We start from the raw sequence: 18,995 nt of genomic DNA, 5'->3' as shown, positions 1-18,995 counted from the left end.
TGTCAGAAGAGACTTGACATATTTAATTTCCCATAGATGTTTCCACACTTCTCTGTGCCCTATAGAAAGCCAGGGACAGGCTGGTCTTTGATGATCATTTGTCATGACAAGATAATACCCAGTGGGCACTGATCCCTAAGTCCACATGTCAGCAGGTGCTTTTAAACTTTAAAGATTACAGCTTACTTCTGAAGATACTTTCCCAGGGCTGTAACACATACACATATTTTTCACATAATAGATTTACATACACTGAGAGGAAGTAAAGTAGGAAGCAGTAATAGATTGGAGAGAGTATAGGACTCTATTTACTATATCTGCTTTGAAGACCATAGTAGCAATTTCTCCCCAAGTATACTGAGGTCTCTTATCCTAGAAGGATTTAAAATGGAATTAGAAATTTCTCTGAAATGGAAGAATCTCTTCCGTAAATCAGTCCACACTGCGAAGAAGGAAACTTCTGATGGGAAGACCTGATATCCACTTTGCAGCAAAGTGATGGCCAAAGTACAAATTCTTTACAGTGAATCAGCCCAGAGTCATTGTCTAGATTTGAACAACAATCTTTACTGGAAAGCTAAGCTGAATATATTTTAATGTATACTATGATTATCAAATTTATGACTCACATTTCAGAGCCTGTTAGGAATGGAATCTAGCTGTTAGAATTAGGTATGCTATTAAAAACAAATAAAACAGAAGAGGCAAAAACTAGAGAAGGCACTGTTCAAACAGTACAACATCAATAAGAAAAAAATGTAGGAAAAAAGTTTCTAAACTTAAAGTAAATATATCCCAACAGATACAAAAATATACTATTTTGAGTTTTTCAATTATATATTTAGTAACATCAGTGTTACTAAATAATGACCACTTTATAATGACTGCTTTATAATGACCACTAAATCACAAATAATGAAAATGCAGTTTCAGGATTATGTGTTTTCACCTAGTATCACCTTTTGTTTGATGGGGAGGGAAGCGGTTCCAGATTAAAATAATACAAAGTATGTTTTATTGACCAGGCTGCAGAGAAACGGGAACTCTAATTCACTGCTAAGGTGAATGTAATTTAGTATAAACTTTCTGTAAAGCGATGTGGAAAATATAAAGCAGAAGTCTAGAAAAAAGTGTAAATTTAATGATTTCAATTCTAAGATTTACTCTAAGGAAAATAAGTGACTCAATAACATTTTATAAGCCCTCTTTAACTTACTATTTTTAGAAAAGTTTAATGGCTAAAACTGAAAAACATATTTATAATAGCTAAATTGCAAAAGCCTCAAATATCCTGCAAGATATAACCAAATCATTGCACCCACTAAAATCCAAATATTTGGATAATATTTAATGTATGGAAGAGTATTAGCACAATATTAAGCTAAATGAAAATCAATAGAAAAATATGCAAAGTTAAAATGATATTCACACACATAAACACTTATGTATATATTCGTATGTACATGTAGGTCTGTAAATTCATTCATAGCATAAATATAATTGAAAGTGAATGAATATTAAACATACAGATTAAAATTAAGCTACATATCTTATGATCTCCAGCTCCTTTTCCCTTACTTAGCTGCCACAAGAATCCTTTGGTACTTGCAGTCAATGTCCTTGTGACTGTTTCTAGAGAAAAGAACATGCAAATGTGTGGGATGCCCCATTGCTACGGTCCCCAGGAGCTACACGCTCTCAAACAAACTCACATTCAGCCCCCAACAGTTCCTCTTACTTTCTGGTTTAATCTTCCCACAGACTTTTATGGTGTATGCAGCTTCTGCTTAAGGTAAGCAAATATTTGTTTGTCCTTTGACCTATGCTATTTTATAGGTTCTTGAAATGTCATTAATTTTCTGCCTGAACAATATCTTTCTTGTTTGGATTGTAGCTTCTTTTTTTCCAGTTCTTTAGATGTCCAAGATGAATCCAGAAGTGGTTACTATATTATGAAGTAAGCAAACAATACAATTGTAAGTGGCTTGATCTTATTCTAGAGAAAGACATCTTTCATGTAATCAGATTAATTTGAGAAAATTGAAAGGACTAATTTCCAAAGCTAAAAATGATAATGAACTGTTCTTAAATAATAATTACTGACATCATTTAAATACATGTATACACAGCTTCTAGATAACTGACTTTATTTATCTCTCTTATCCCTTTGAACCCATGGAATAATTAAAATAAGAAAATTAAGCACAGGCAAAGGAAAATATAATCTAAGCCTTAAATATATTGTTCCAAACATGAGTGCTCTTTTTGAAATAATAATTAATAATGGCATTCACTGGAAATGAAGGTTATTTATTTTTCTCAGAAAAAGTGATTGATTTGCATGTTTTAGAAAATTCCTTGCACAAGTTTATTGGTTAAATCTGGCTAAAAGTATAAAATTGGAAGTGAAGATGACAATGTAGATAATGTTGAAGATGATGGTAATGATAATAATAACTATAGTGATGATGATGACTTAGGTTCCAGTTCTTTGAGAAGAAAAAATTCCATTGAGGTTTACTATCTATAAGAGTTATTTCACTTCACAAATTTCTCAAATAAAAATTATCATCATCATCTTAGAGACTTCTTATACCATTTTAATAGAGAATTTATATGCATTCACTTATACAATATTCTCCAAACTGCAAAATCTCCATAATTACTCTCAATTTGGAGATACTGAACAAGAATTCATAGATATTAACTTGTCTCCTTCAAGTTACAAATCTAAGAAGCAGGTTAAACTTTGGCCAAAAACTCCAAAGTTTTATTATTTCACCCTGTTTTCCTCTTGAACAAGTTGCCACAATAGAAAAAATATTCTATCCTTAATATACACCAGGCACTGCCTGAAGCCTTTAAAACATGTAGTGCACATAGAATAAATTTGTATTGGGTATTACCATTATCACCTCCATTTTATAAATGAGAAAACAAAAGAACAGAATAATTAAGGAACTGATCAAAGATAGTATGGCTGGTATGGGAGAATTTCAACACGTGGTATCTGGCTTCAGAGGATATGCTGCCTTAGGAACCAATATCTGGTGATGGGTATATCTAGATCTAGATCTGGAGCTATACCTAGATTTCTATTGTCATCTATCTATCTGTCTAATCATCTATCTATCTATCATCCATTGAGAAGCTGCAAATTTTCATGAAGGATGGGATAAAGTAAAATACCTATTTCAATATTCCAAAATCCCACCTTTTACCTTTTAAAAGCAAACGCAGTTAATATTTTTATGGCATGTTCTTCTTAGCATATATCATACACCTTATATTACTAGCATTATACTCTGAGTTGTCTTATATTTTATGTTTATGATCTTTTAACTCATAAATGGTATAGACCATGCTATCCAATTTTACTGCTTATAGGGTTCTTTCTTTTCCTAAAAAAAGAAGCACGTGAACAATTTAAAAAACTGTCCTAACAAAGTCTAGTGTAAGTAAGTCCATGCAACCTATAAGGTGTGGCTGTGACTACATTGACATGGAGATATTTCTTCTAGAAACTACTTGCAAGGAAGGGGTTAGCTGGAAGCTTTGAGCTGTTAACTCCTTCTGGTCTGCCTCATCTTTTAAGCCAAGATCATGCTCTTTGTGGGATGGTCCCACACAATGACCAAGAGTCCAAGGGCTTAGCCACCTTTCCCCAAATGGGACTCCTGTTATGAGCAATTTTTGCTTTTTAACTCCCTGTTGGCTGATAGAATCTTTGTCATCTCTTCCTTATGTTTTGACTGCTTCTGTATTTAATCCAGCTTTCTCCATTTTCATTTTCCAGGTTTTAATCCTCACAATATTTTTTACTTCTAACTTCATCTCAGAGACTATTTCACAAAGGAGCAGTGTGACATAACGGTAATGGTAGTGATGCCTGAATGAGCAGGTGGTAAGAAGAGGTTTTGGAACCCCTTTACTCACTGGCTAGCAGACACTGAAAACCCCATTTCAGGGCACAGATGGTTCTCTGACACAAGACAGGTACCTAATTGCCAATGTTTTCACTGATGCTGACTTGGGAAAATGTTCTGGTAGGGGGAACACAGTAGCTACTGTCATAATTCAGACATCTGAAAAGCGCAGGAAACAAAGCAGGCAGGGAAATGGTATTGGTGGGTTTTTGTAAAGCTGCATTGCCACCATTTTGAGGGATAATGAAAACCTAAGGGCCTAGGAAACTAAGTGTGAAAGCCAAAGGAGCTTTTTGGTAGCTTACCTCCTAGAGAAGGAGTGGACCTATTATCTGAGGCCACAAGACCCATCAGATAATTTTGTTTCATGGGAAGGCTCAGAAGACACACCCTTTACCAAGGCCACCAGGGATGAACTGGTATGGTCCCCAGCATCATTAATAAGTTCAATGGTGACTTTTGGAAGGCTAAAGCTGAGGGTAGGAAAGGCCACAGAACTTGGCTAATTAATAGCAAAGGGGAGAATGGTTTATTTAAGGACTAGCAGATGCCTCAAGGAGATGCACTTTTTATAATGACTGGCAAGATCAGAGTGACAGCCAATAGGAGTTTAAGCTGTAAGGTGTAACGGAAACTGAGTAATGAAACACGGCGTCTCCAGGAGCAAAAAAGATGGGTAGGCGACAAGGGTACTTTGTAATGCCACCATAATGTAATATATGATTAAATAAAGCCATAGGAGAACAGGAGGCTAATTGAAGTAACCCAGTAATAGTGACAATACAGTTCCTGTAGTTTTTATCCCTGGAATATATGACTGAAGAGATTTCCATGTCCATAGGAAGAAGGACCTGGCAACATCATGGCAAGATATGCTTTAATAATTGTACCAGTTCTTTTCCAAGTAACTTATAGCTATTTGCTTGGATGACAGTACCATGCTCATAGAAAACTACATGACATTTCAAGAGTTATTGAACACATGGTCTGAGTTGACATTGATTCTCAGATGTTAAGTATTTTTCCCCTCTCTCCCCATAATTCTGGTCCTGGTAAAAAAAGGAAACCTTCAGTTTCCCTGGTGGCGCAGTGGTTGAGAGTCTGCCTGCCGATGCAGGGGACATGGGTTTGTGCCCCGGTCCGGGAAGATCCCACATGCCGCAGAGCGGGTGGTCCCGTGAGCCATGGCTGCTGAGCCTGCGCATCTGGAGCCTGTGCTCCACAATGGGAGAGGCCACAACAGTGAGAGGCCCACGTACCACAGGACAAAAAAAAAAAAAAAAAAATTGGAAACCTTGTCAAAGTCCAGCATATAATAGGTCCACTGGATTAGAGAATCTACCTGATGGGCATTTCATTAGTCTCTGAATCTATAACTCAGATTAGCACACTGTGTAGCTAGAGTAATCTCCTCACTGGGACTTTGGTCTGTGGCCTAAGAATGATCATAGTAGGGAAGGACAAAGGGAAGTTTCTGAAAAGTCCCCCAGCCAAGATAGTAAATGAAAAATAATATTGCATGGGGTAGCAGGATGGTAGAGATTAGCACAACACTAAAGATCTAAAGAATATGGAAAAGAGAGTCCCAGGATTTCCCTGGTGGTCCAATGGTAAAGAATCCACCTTCCAATGCAGGGAACGCAGGTTCAATCCCTGGTCGGGGAACTAAGACCCCACATGCCACGGGGCAACTAAGCCCATGCGCCACAACTACTGAGGCTGCATGCCTCAACTGGAGAGACCACATGCTGCAAACTACAGAGCCCATGCGTTCTGGAGCTCACACGCCACAACTACAGAGTCCATGAATTCTGGAGCCCGCACACCACAACTAGAGAGACAAAACCCGCATGGCACAACTAGAGAGAAGACCATGTGGTGCAACGAAGGATCCCACATGCTGCAACAAAGATCCCACATGCTGCAACGAAGATCCCATGTGCCACAACTAAGACCTGACGCAGCCAAAAATAAAAAATAAATATTTTTCTAAGAAAAAGAAAAGAGAGTCCCTAAAATATCTCCACGTGATTCACCAGTCTGACCCCTGCAGAAACCAGATGGACTTTGTAGACCACCCCAAGATCACAGGTAGTGGCTCCAACAGCATATGCTGTGTCAGACATGGATTCATGCTTGTGTGGAATATCACATTGATCCTATAAATTGATGTTATCATGATAAATGTACAGCAAGATCAAAAGGTGGCTAGCATCATGGAGATCTTTACAAATATATATGAATTCCAGAGTGTGGGAAATAAATCCTGTAGATGTCAAGAATCTGCCATTTCAGTAAAATCTTCAGGGGTCCAGGACATCCCCTCCAAAACAAAAGATAAATTGTCACATCTGGTGTTCCCTACTTCAAGGAAGCATGCATAACACCTAGCAGACATCTCGAGGTTCTGGAGGCAACACATTCCACCCTTAAGAATATTTCCCAGGACTATAGACCAGGTGATATGGAAGGCTACTTGCTTTGAGTGAGGCCTAGAGCAAGGAAGGGCTCTGCAGCAGGTGCAGGCAGCAGTAAACACGCACTTCCAGCAGTAGCTCAGGTGTTGGAAGCATCAGTAGTAGCAAAGATGCACAGTTGAGTTTATGGCAAGTCTATTATAGAATCACAGCTTAAGCTCATGGGATGATAGACAAATGCCATGCCCTTTGAAACAGTTACATGTCTTTTAAAAAACAGCCGTTGGCATGCATTTGTTTCTTGATAGATCAGAATGCTTTACAGTGAGACACCAGTGAACTTGTGTCTGGGACGACACATCAGCAGATGAGTCCTGTCAGATCTTCCAGTTCAGGAAGGTTCGATAGCAAATTTATTAAAAGATAAAATAATAAACATAAGACTGAGCACAAGCAGGACTAAAGTACCTAAACAAACAGGAGGACATGAGCAATTCACCAGGACTCCCGTGTCACAGAGAACAATTGCACCCACACTCCTTCCTCATATCACACTGATGACCGCGTGGGAAGTCCCTTAAGACAACCTAAAGGTGGATCAGAAAGCACAAGCTTGGTTTATTGTGGGCTAGCTAAACATTATGGTTCAAGTAGAAACAGGAGGATGGCCACAGACTCATTCATAGGCAGCCTTGAAAGAGAGAGGAAAGAAAACTTTCCCATGGGCGAAGCTTTGGGTCGTGAGCCTGGTTATCCACATCGTTTGAAGGAAAACTGGCTGAGGTTAAGAGGAGTGTGGTTAATACTGGAAAGCTGTTCAGGAGACCAGAGGAAAGAGATTGGAAAATCAGGGACAAGAGGTTTGGGGTAGAAGCATATTGATGGATTGAGGGGAATCTGGACAAAGTATGAAGATCTTTGTGAAATAAATTATTGTGCAGTTGAAACTGTCTACCACAAAGGAAACACTACACAACTAAATAGATGTGATTAATAACTCAGCCGGTTGATATTAAACAGATTTTATCAGCAGCCACTCAGTGTTAGCAAAACGAGCATGCAAATTACGTGTGTCTTGCAGCAGACATGAAGGAAATGCACGTACTCCTTTTTATCAAGGTTAATCTAGCTATTGCCACCTCTAAATGTACAGCAGAGCGCTGTACAATGCAGAGTGCTTGGTATGAGACCACGCCTCAAGGATCTAAATTGGCTCTTAATGTCTGAGAATGGCTACTGATTTGTTCTCGCAGGAATATCTATTTATTGCAGGTGTGGATTTGCTTTGCCTACTTGCTGAGCCTCAGCCAATATTGCTACTCAGGAACTTACGGAGTATGTGTGCCCACAGGCATGAACTTCCATACAAATGAATATCAGACTAGGAGACATCATTCATGATGAAGGAGATGCAGCAGTGGACCCGTATTGCATACTGCACTATTCAGAAACAGCTCCACTGATGGAGTTGGAATGGTCTGCTAATGGTGTATCTGACATGGCAGTTTGGAGGCTATACTCTAAGGATAGGGGGTCCATCCTCACTGAATCAGAGATGTCTACATGACACTGCATCCCCAACAGTAAAATCATGGATTCAGGAACCATAGGGTAGAGGCATTACTCTCAATGCTCCATTTGGTTATTTTTCTCATTGCCAGAACTCTGGGCTCTGCTGGGTTGAAGGTCATTGTCTCTGTATCAAAAGAAGTCACTGTACTTGCAGAGGGAACTGATTCTGATGCTGTCGTAGCATCAGAGAAGCGAGGAATACATGCAATGCAAGCTGCAGGTGATGCACCTGGCTGTCATTAGTTCTCCCTATGCCACCTGTGACTGTGAGTGGATAAGGGTAGCAACACCTGCTTGAGAAGGATATGATTATTAAGGGATCTAACCCCTAATATGAAAATTTGAGGTACAGCTCTAGGTCAGTCAAAAGACCAGCAGAGGTGATAGCTGAGGGAAGTGGAATTTGGAATGTACAGGAGAGGAGGGATACAATGAGTGTGGTCCCAAACCCAACTGCAGGAATGGGAGCTGTCTCACTAACCTCCCTCTTTTAAATTCTTATGTAGGAAGGGGCAACCACTGGAAGGCTGGTGGAGCTGCAGCTCGAACATGAGTGGAGAAGTGGAACTACGTGGGGCAAATGGTGGACGGTGCAGAACCAGATCCTCCTTCAAGAAAAAACATGCTGCAAGTGTGGTAGGCTGACAGCCCCTGGCTTTCACTCCTCAGCATTTGAGCTGAGGCCATATTTCTTAAGATGGTTCCAGGCAATACCTAAGTGACATAGCACTAAAAAGCGTCTTGCCATTTCCATCTAACGTGGGACTCCTCTAGTGGGCAGTCTTGCTCTAGAAGTCTTGGGTTTAGTTGGCAGAGACTTTTAACAGATCTGCATTATGGTCTGTGGGCTCCCCCTGCACATTTCAACTACCGCCTTCTTCCTTTCACAGGTGCTGCTCTCCAGTAAATATGTACACTTAACTGAGTCTCGGCATCTGTTTTCTGGAAGACCAAACTGATGCATAAGTATTACAGGTTCTCTGTGACGGTAAGTCAAATGGGGCATATTGTAAATGACTAAGCGTTTCTTTCATGGGATCAAAGGTTTTTCAACTCAAACAAAGTAAACTATCAAAGTAAGGAGTGCAGTTATCAGACAGTCTCCAATTGCCACGATTTTGGAATCCGCCAGTGTTCATATTGAAGCCACACCCCCACTTAGGGCTGCACGTAGCCATTGCCTAAGCAAGGCAGCTGTCCTAGAGCCTGTTCTTCCCAAATACCACTTCTAATGGCTCTTCTCATAGACTTCTCTGGGGCTCTCCCTTAGCACGGATACGATTTTTTACAACCTACACTGCAACGGGAGGCTTTTCCTACTCAATTCTCTTTCCTTTCCCCTCTCTTTCCATACAAGTCAGGCCTGTATCATGGTTTGATGGGCTCTTCTTACCTACTCCTAATTTTCATTCCCCATGATCTTTCATGGGCAGTTTTCCCATTAAATCTCTTACATTCTAATTACAACTTTGTGTTTGCTTTCTAAAAGCCCAAATTAACACAGATCCCATTCCATTATTACATTGAATATTTAAAATTTTCTGTATTTATGTGGAAACTCTACCCATATTTTCTATTTATGCCCCTATTTTTTCTCTGGAATTGTGTAATATATATCTAATATTTGTCATTCTAGAGAAGGACATTTTAAATACTTATAAAAGCTTCCCTTTCTTTCTTTCTTATAGTAAAACATTATCTTGGACTGTTCATTTTCTTTTGAATTAATTCTTTTCTAAATATTTCTTTCAACATCGGGCATACAAATTTTTTAACCCTAAATGCATTTTTAGTGTGAGGTTACAGTGGGACCATCAAATTCCCTACTTTCTATTCTGTATTTATGTTAATCTAAGATCAAATTTGCATTTTTCACACCATGAAGTAGAATCATATAAAAGCTGCAGTCACCTAGAACTCATATATCTTTTTCAAATATGCTGGTGCAAAGACTTATTTTCTTTATTCCATGTTCCTGTAATTGTTTCTTTGGAACTAAGCATACTTTACATTTATTCTCATTATATTTCATTTAATCTGCTTTGGTCCATCTAACACATCAATACTCCTTCACTTCCTGATTCTGTCATCTAATATACTTACTAATATATCCCAAATTAGTTTCACCTTCAGATCCACTCATTGTGCCATTTCTCTTCCAGGAACTGATACAAGTGGAGAACAGGATAGGCTCTGTTAGCGTGTGTTTAAACCTCTTCCCGCAGATTGATTTCAATTTATCAGCAATTTGGGATTCCATCATTCAACCAAGTATAGATCCACATAAATGTACATTTGTTATTATTAAATCCATACTTATTCTGTTTTCTAAAAGATTTTCATTAGATATTCTACCAAATATAACTACTTCTACTATATTAAATATTTGTTTGGTCAAGATGCATCATAACCATTTCTCTATCTGATAACTGCTGGGAAAAGGAATAAATTTTAAGGTAGGAAATGTTGTAAAATGATGCTAACTATATTTGAATTTTGTTATTAACTACTTTCTTATCACCTCAAAAGTCCCTGAGAGAAATATAGGCACAATGAATAACAGAATATAAACTAATAGTGGCTTAAGTTCAGGCAAAATTGGGGCTTTTGCACAAAATTTAATACATCAGTCAACTAGATCAAGAAATCCCTTTTCCTAGACTAGAAGTAAGCCTACAGGTAGAACAAAAGCAGTATAATTTTTTTTTTTTTTTTGGCACGCGGGCCTCTCACTGTTGTGCTCTCTCCCGTTGCAGAGCACAGGCTCTGGACGCGCAGGCTCAGAGGCCATGGTGCACGGGCCCAGCCGCTCCGCGGCATGTGGGATCTTCCCGGACCTGGGCACGAACTCGTGTCCTCTGCATCGGCAGGTGGACTCTCAACCACTGCGCCACCAGGGAAGCCCAAAAGCAGTATAGTTTAATTCATCTTTCCTCTTTCTTGCTCAGTTTCATATTCCAATCCCCAACTTTCCACAATATTTTCTATTTAGGAAAAACATGTTCTTAATAAGTGAATACAAGAATTTTCTCCCAATGGCTATCCCTGTTTTAATTCCTAACTCCAGGCCTCCCTGGAATGAGAAAATATAAGAAACTTGGCATTTCTTACTTCTGTAACCTCATAGCAAGACATGCAATCCAAGAGCCTGACTCAGAATTTGTTTCTCTTCACATAGGTTTTCCTACCTTCATACTTTACTTGGTCTGTATTACATATTATCCTTTGCATTGATTCTGATGCAACAAAAGAACAGGTAAGGAGAAAAAATGGTAAAAGGGAGAGATATAAAATGAGGCATTCATTCCCCTCACAGGCCCACATTGCTCTTCGTTTAATAAGCACTGACATTATGCTTTAACTCATACAGTCACTAAGATACTTTTCTCGGGCTTCCCTGGTGGCGCAGTGGTTGAGAGTCCGCCTGCTGATGCAGGGGACACGGGCTCATGCCCCGATCCACGAAGATCCCACATGCCGCGGAGCGGCTGGGGCCGTGAGCCATGGCCACTGGGCCTGTGCGTCCGGAGCCTGTGCTCCGCAACGGGAGAGGCCACAACAGTGAGAGGCCCGCGTATCGCAAAAAAAAAAAAAAAAAAAAAGATACTTTTCTCTTTTGCGTCTTCTATGTATAGTTGATTATGATTTTGTCACAGTTTTAAGATCCAATATTTGGTCTAGTAATTAGAGTCCTTTTTGGATATAAATAATAGAATACCCAACTCACCACTTCTTTAAAAAAATGACAGTACAATGCACTCAGTTTTTCATTCTTTTCCTTGAGAAAAACATGAATTCTCATTTTAATTAATTCAGGCAACTGCCATTTATCTAAACGTATGATTATATTTGAGATCAGTGATTATTGATCAACATTTATCTTAAAATTTCTGCTCACATAGCTTTGTATAACAATGTCAGTTAAAATAGCAACGTAGGCTATGTGGGCACTTTTACAGGATTAATGGGCAGGACATTTCTGTAATTTATTTTTTCCCTGAAGGTCCTCAAATTAAAACATGGAAATTAACCAGAGTCTGTTTAAAGAGTTTATATGAACAGAATATATTCCTAGATATTTATCAAAAATTAGCTATGTCTAAGGAAAAAAATGTACACTTTCTAGAATTGACTAAGTGCTTTAAAATTTTCTGCTTCATAAAAATAAGTGGGAGTATGTTTGCTACTTATATATTTCTCTGTTATAAAGAAAGAAAAATCTTACTAATATCTGTTAAGAAAGAGTTCATCACAATAATGTCTAAGAGGAACTTACTAATACAGTGTCAGATGAAGTGTGGATGCATTAATGTGATTTGTAAATATGACTTTTGTTCTAAGGGAAAGAACAAAGAAGGAATCAGTTCAGGAGAAAAAAACTGATTAGAAATATAAAGAATTAGTCAGATTGAAATATAACATCCTGGAGCTTAAAAAGAAAGCAATTTTCACAACTCAGAGGCAATTTTCCTTGTTATTTTCAAACTAAGCCAATATGTTTATTTTCACGTGTTTTACAACCTTACCAACATTCTAACTTATTTATGAGCCCTAGGTAGTACTCAACGAACTTCTGCATGTTCCATTATGCCTACTACCCTAATGGGATGATTTATTCTTTTATTTTGTTTTTAATTTTAGTACTTAGTTTACTTGACTGTGCATAAATTAGTCTGAATGTAGCATTTATCACACAAACTGAGCATTAATAATACATTTCAATATTACTTCAAGAATAGAAATAGTACACTAGAAAATAAAACTTGACTTTTAAAATGATAGGAATAAAAAATAAAATGAAAATTAAATGAGGCAATACAATATTTATTCCAGTGCATTTTTTTAATTAATGAGAAATGTGTGCTTCACAAAATAATGACATACACTTTCAAATATCTTGTATATTACCCTTAAGTCAAATTGGGATTTGGTACAGAAATGATGTTTCTTCATATTATCAGAATGAACTCAGAACACTGTGAAAGCAATAGGTTTAAAAGACAAAAAAGCAAACCAAAAGAAAACTTCAAAAACTATCTTATCAATAGCAGGACTATTATTAAGGTTCATTTACTAACTCTATTAAAGTTGGCATTTTCAATTAAACTTTCATTATTTTAATGATACGAGAATATCTGAAACAGATGCTCTCAGCTTCAGCACTGTTGCTGTTTTGGACTGGAGTATTCTTGTTTGAGGGGGACTGCCCTGTGCTTTGCAGGATGCTTGTAGGATCCCTGGCATCTGCCTGCTAGATTCTAGCGGTACTCACTCAGTCATGGCAATTTAAAACGTCTCCAGATGTTACTAGATGTCTTTTGGCATGTGTATGTGTACAAACGTGTGTGTGGGTAGTTGCCCTGAGTTGAGAGCCACTTATTTAAAATTATTAAATCTACCCAGCACTTGGTTTTATGGTTGTCATAGATCCTATTTTCAAATATTCAGCAAATTTTTACACTACATACTCAATGTTTGTAAGGAAATCTACTTTTGTAATTGAATCGATTTTGCTATATTTTATGAGGGGAATAGTAGCTTGTAGTGAGTGTAATGTGTACTAAGGATCCAGTTTTAGAACAGGGAAGTAGCAGGAACAATTAAAATTTGGGTAGGAGAAGATGGCACGATTCACTCAGACACAGTAGAAAGAAAAAGCAATAATGGATGGCATCTATAAAGCTATTTTTTCATAGATGCCTTCCATAATGTATTACTTGGAGAGCTGACAAAGATCAAAGCAAACACAAATAGAAAGGCTATTGTTTTTATATCAGCATGATTACAGGAGATATGTTATATAAGTTACAAACAGTAGATATCAGTACCAAAATACCATTTCCAATGCAGATGTACATTTTCTTCTAAAGAGGTAAAAGGTCACATAAAAGTGAAGAAATGACAACTATCCCTTTTAACATGGGTAAGCAGCTACAGTTATACTTCATCACTTCAAATTCAAAATTCACAATTTTCTTGCAGTTTGTTTCCCTGTTCCATCACCAACCTGGATGAGAAAGCCATATGGCAGAATCTTTAAAATAAAGGTCAGAAGAGTGGATGGAGAACAGAGTTTTGCATTAACAACAGAGATGTATAATTCCTGATAACCACCTGGTACATGCTGAAATTTTCATTTTTAAAATTATATTTCTCTACAAAAAAGAAAAAAAAAATAGGTAGGATCGCTCTTATCAGTATAATTTGTATATAGATGACTCATTGTCAGTTCTTCATTTTTGATCTGCCTCTCTTACTGCCTGCACATAGAAAAGTGTCAGTAATCATTCGTTAATCCACATCCTCTCCCTTCTCTTCTACCCAACAAATAGTTACTAACACCTCTATAATTTATTTGTATCTCCATTTAATGCTTTAGGATTCTAAATAGAAGCATGCATTTATTTGATATTTACTTGTGAGTTAATTAATTAATCATTTCTATTCCTTCTAGATTCTGTGCCTATATTTCTGAATAGTTCCCCCATTGATACCAGGACTCTGGCCCCACGTGTCAATAACTTTGATGGCTATAGTATATACTCGTAGGGCTCTGTACTGATGACCTCTTCCAGGTTGGCCCATCCATCACTCAAGTTCTTGGAAGAGCTGTTGCTAATGGCTCACAGGTGCAGTCTTCACAGATAATTGCCTTTATCCAAAGTAAGGTCACCCTCCTTCTCCCAGAGGCTGACCCACATCCATTGACATGTTCATGTGAAAATTCAAAAGTCCATCCCTTTGACTCAGTTTGGGCAATCTCTGAAGGACTACCCCAGCTCTAGAGCTCTTTGTATTGACTGAAGCCTCAGTTGCCACTACCTTGCAGATGAGCCTCTTCCTCTGCCTGATCCCACCTTTCAGGTCCATCACTCAAGAAAACCCCCTCATAAATATTTTATATACATCTCCCTATTGGGTAGATGGGGGAGAAAAATACTTTATGACTTAATCATAAGGGAAACAAAGATTCAAAAAAAGAAAAACTCTTAGCCCAGTAGAATTCCTATGTCAGTCTCAGAGCTCTGTTAAGACAGGAGTGAGGTCCTGAAATGTGAGAAGAAAATATGTGGGTAGATGCAAGCAATAAATTGAGCTCATTATTCTCTAAACCAAGGCTACTTAACCTTGGCACTCTTGGCATTTTGGACCAAATAATACTTAGTTGTGGGGGTGGGGGGTTGTCCTGTGCACTGTAGGGTACTTAGCAACATCCCTGGCCTCTACCCACTGGATGCCAGCAACACCTCCTCTCCGAGTTGTGATAACCAAAAATATCTCCAGACACAAAACCCTGGGGGTTGGCAAATTGCCTCTGGTTGAGAACCACCGTTTTCATATCCTCTGGCTCTAAATGTTACCTTCTTGCCCTTATTAAATGATACTGCCTATTTTCTGGAAGACCCTGCAGAAATCTGAAGAGAGGCAACTGCTTTACAAAACATTGCTTGTCCTCAGGACCTATACCATTTTCCTCTCTGCCAGCCAGACCAACACACCTTGACTGGGGAGATGCTGAGTCCCTAGAAAGAAGATGAAGGGCTTTGCAACAAGTTCCAGTGGGAGCCAACAGAGGTTTTGTGGGATGATTTATTGAGGGTAATGTATAAGGGGGAAAATATAAAGTCAGATATGTGGGAGACAAATGTTCAGGGACCTGCACATCAGTGAAGTTTTTCAGGGTCAAGTGGATTGAGATATAAATGAGCATTTCCTCCCATAAGTAAGAATGAAATACAAAACTTGGTAGAACTTTTCAGGTTCAGGGAACAACGTATTTCACGTTGAGATTATGGGATGACACAGAAGGCTACATCCTTGCATATATACGAAGAAGGAAAGGGCTCTGCACATTGCCTAAGCTCCATTGCTCTGCACCTTGGGCAATCTGGTCCAGCAAACATCTTTGGATTTAATGTGGAGTTAACACCAAATCCCAATAAGAGAATGCAATTAATACCTTGGGATATGAGAGCAAAGTCATGCAAACTGATGAAAAAACTATACACTTTGAAAACTTGGCAGACTGAAAGTTAGTTCATGGCATGCTACTGAGATGGAGCTTCTAATCATGGAAACCATGCAGCTAGAGTTGGGTTATGTCTGATCCATCAAATTATAATATGGACCAATCCAATAGCAATCCATGTTAAGATAAAAGTTGTATATCCAGGATCAAAAACTAGGAGAGTCAAACTATACAATGAGCCCAAAGTAGACTGGTGTCACACTATAGTTCCCCTCAGAGGAAGCCTTCAGGAGACCAGGAAGAGCCTCAACTGATACACCTGGACATCCACCTTGTGCAGAAAGAAATGTGACCTAAGGAAAGAATATATCTGGGCTCATGGGCAGTGGCAGATGGCCTATCATATTGAACACAGACATGGAAGAAAAAATACTGGAAGATCATTGACATAATTTCTAAGGAGGAGGCATACATAAGGATCAATTTGATTGGACATGAAATGTAAAGGTCTTTGTATAATGCTTGACACTACCAGGGAGTACCCACCACTAACCAACTGAGTAGATAGAATGACTCAGCCCATTGGCTTCAGTCACTGTGATAATGGCTAGCCCAGTGCTGAAACAATGGGTACATAAATGGAGAAGCTATGGCAGCAGAGATGGATGCTATGCATATACATGGGTTGTGTATGGGTTGCTACTAATCTAGTTTTTCCAACCTGTCAGAAACAGAGACCAATATTGAGCCTCCATTATAAAACCATCCTTCAAGGAAAACATCTAGTCATTTGGTGGCAAGTTTACTGTATTTAAATTCTTCTACTCTGGAAGGAGCAGAAATTCACATTGACTGGGATTGACATGCATTCCCAGAATAGGTTTCTCTTTCTTGACTGTGGGGTCATGGCCAGAATAATCATGAGAATACTTAGTCTTCAATCCACTGGGACAAGACCCCATATAACACTGTCTAGGAACAAGAGACCCACGTTACACTAAAGCAGCAACAGCAACTGGTCTTGAACATGGGATCTACCAGTTTCACCACATTGGTCCACCCAGAAATTGCCAGCCTGGTGGAATAGAGGAACTGCTTCTTAAAGATGAAGTTGGGGGCTTCTCTGGTGGCGCAGTGGTTGAGAGTCCGCCTGCCGATGCAGGGGACACGGGTTCATGCCCCGGTCCAGGAAGATCCCACATGCCGCAGAGTGGCTGGGCCCGTGAGCCATGGCCACTGAGCCTGCGCATCCGGAGCCTGTGCTCCGCAACGGAAGAGGCCACAACAGTGAGAGGCCCGTGTACCGCAAAAAAAAAACCCAAAAAACAAAAAAAATGTAAAATGGAGAGAGCTAGCACCTCAGTAGAGTATTGAAAGTAAATAAGAAAGTGAATTTGTTCTGACTTAGGAGTCACAATGGAAGAGAAGTAGAGGGAGGACTTGGCAGACTAGGTAATACAAACACACACACATTACTGTTTTGCTCTATATACTGACCTTGACGTCAAGTGAATTAAATGGATATTCATGGCAATGTTTTTGGCACTCTGGAGCATCATACCTGCTGTATAAATGCTGGTTGATCCTGGTTCCAAATGACTGTCTCTACTTTATGCAGAGCACTAATAACTATGTGTAAACAAGGAAGACTTAATCTATTTTACTAGTTAGGGTCAGTGAAAATATTTGAGGTCTTAAGCTTTCTGATAAAAATCAAAGTAATCATCAGAAAGAGAAAAACAAATACTGTATGCTAACACATATATATGGAATCCAAAAAAAAAAAAAACGTTCTGAAGAACCTAGGGGCAGGACAGGAATAAAGACGCAGACGTAGAGAATGGACTTGAGGACATGGGGAGGGGGAAGGGTAAGCTGGGATGAAGTGAGAGAGTGGCATGGACATATATACACTACAAAATGTAAAATAGATAGCTAGTGGGAAGCAGCCACATAGCACATATCAGCTTGGTGCTTTGTGACCACCTAGAGGGGTGGGATAGGGAGGGTGGGAGGGAGATGCAAGAGGGAGGAGATATAGGGATATATGTATACATATAGCTGATTCACTTTGTTATACAGCAGAAACTAACACACCATTGTAAAGCAATTATACTCCAATAAAGATGTTAAAGGAAACATTTCCTCATTTTCTAATCCTGAAAAGTATCCATTATTGAATGCAAATTGAGCCTGTGCCTATGCTTGTAAATCCTGCAGGTACAAATCAGAAAGTTCATTATCAAGCAGAAAATAATGAAACTAAGTTTTACTTGGCAAAATCAGCCTCATTATCTGAACACTATTTGAAATCTTACTCATTTGGTGGTAATTACATATGACTACTTGCTTGCTCTCTCTCTCTACCCACATTCACCTTGTCAGTCATAAGGCTGTTTTGTAACATTTGTTTTACTTCTCCATCTCTACCACCTATCTGCAGCCTCTGAAGTCATTGTATCCCTAATGCTTGTGATACGTTCTGCCAATTACCAAAAGTTTTCCTCTGAACTCGTGAAATAACTCTTTACAATAGCCAGGACATGGAAACAACCTAAATGTCCAACAATAGATGAATGGATAAAGAAGATGTGGTACATCTATACAATGGACTATTACTCAGCTGTAAAAAGGAACGAAATTGGGTCATTTGTAGAGATGTGGATGGACCTAGAGTCTGTCATACAGAGTGAAGTAAGCCAGAAAGAGAAAAACAAATATCGTATATTAATGCATATATGTGGAATCTAGAAAAATGGTACAGAGGAACCTATTTCCAGGGCAGGAATAGAGATATACATGTAGAGAAGACAGATGTGGACATGGGGGGGAAGTGGAGGGGGGAACAAATTGGGAGATTTGGTTTGACATAAATACACTACCATGTGTAAAATAGATAGCTAGAGGGAAACTGCTGTATAGCATAGGAAGCTCCTTTCAGTGCTCTGTGAAGACCTAGATGGGTGAGATGGGGGCGGTGGGAGGGAGGTCCAAGAAGGAGGGGATATAGGTATACATATAGCTGATTCACTTCATTGTACAGCAGAAACTAACACAACAGTGTAAAGCAATTTTACTTCAATAATAATAATAAACCTAATTACACTGGAA

Source organism: Pseudorca crassidens, chromosome 3, assembly GCF_039906515.1.
Source record: "Pseudorca crassidens isolate mPseCra1 chromosome 3, mPseCra1.hap1, whole genome shotgun sequence".
NCBI lineage: Eukaryota > Metazoa > Chordata > Mammalia > Artiodactyla > Delphinidae > Pseudorca > Pseudorca crassidens.
This window is presented reverse-complemented; position numbering follows the sequence as displayed.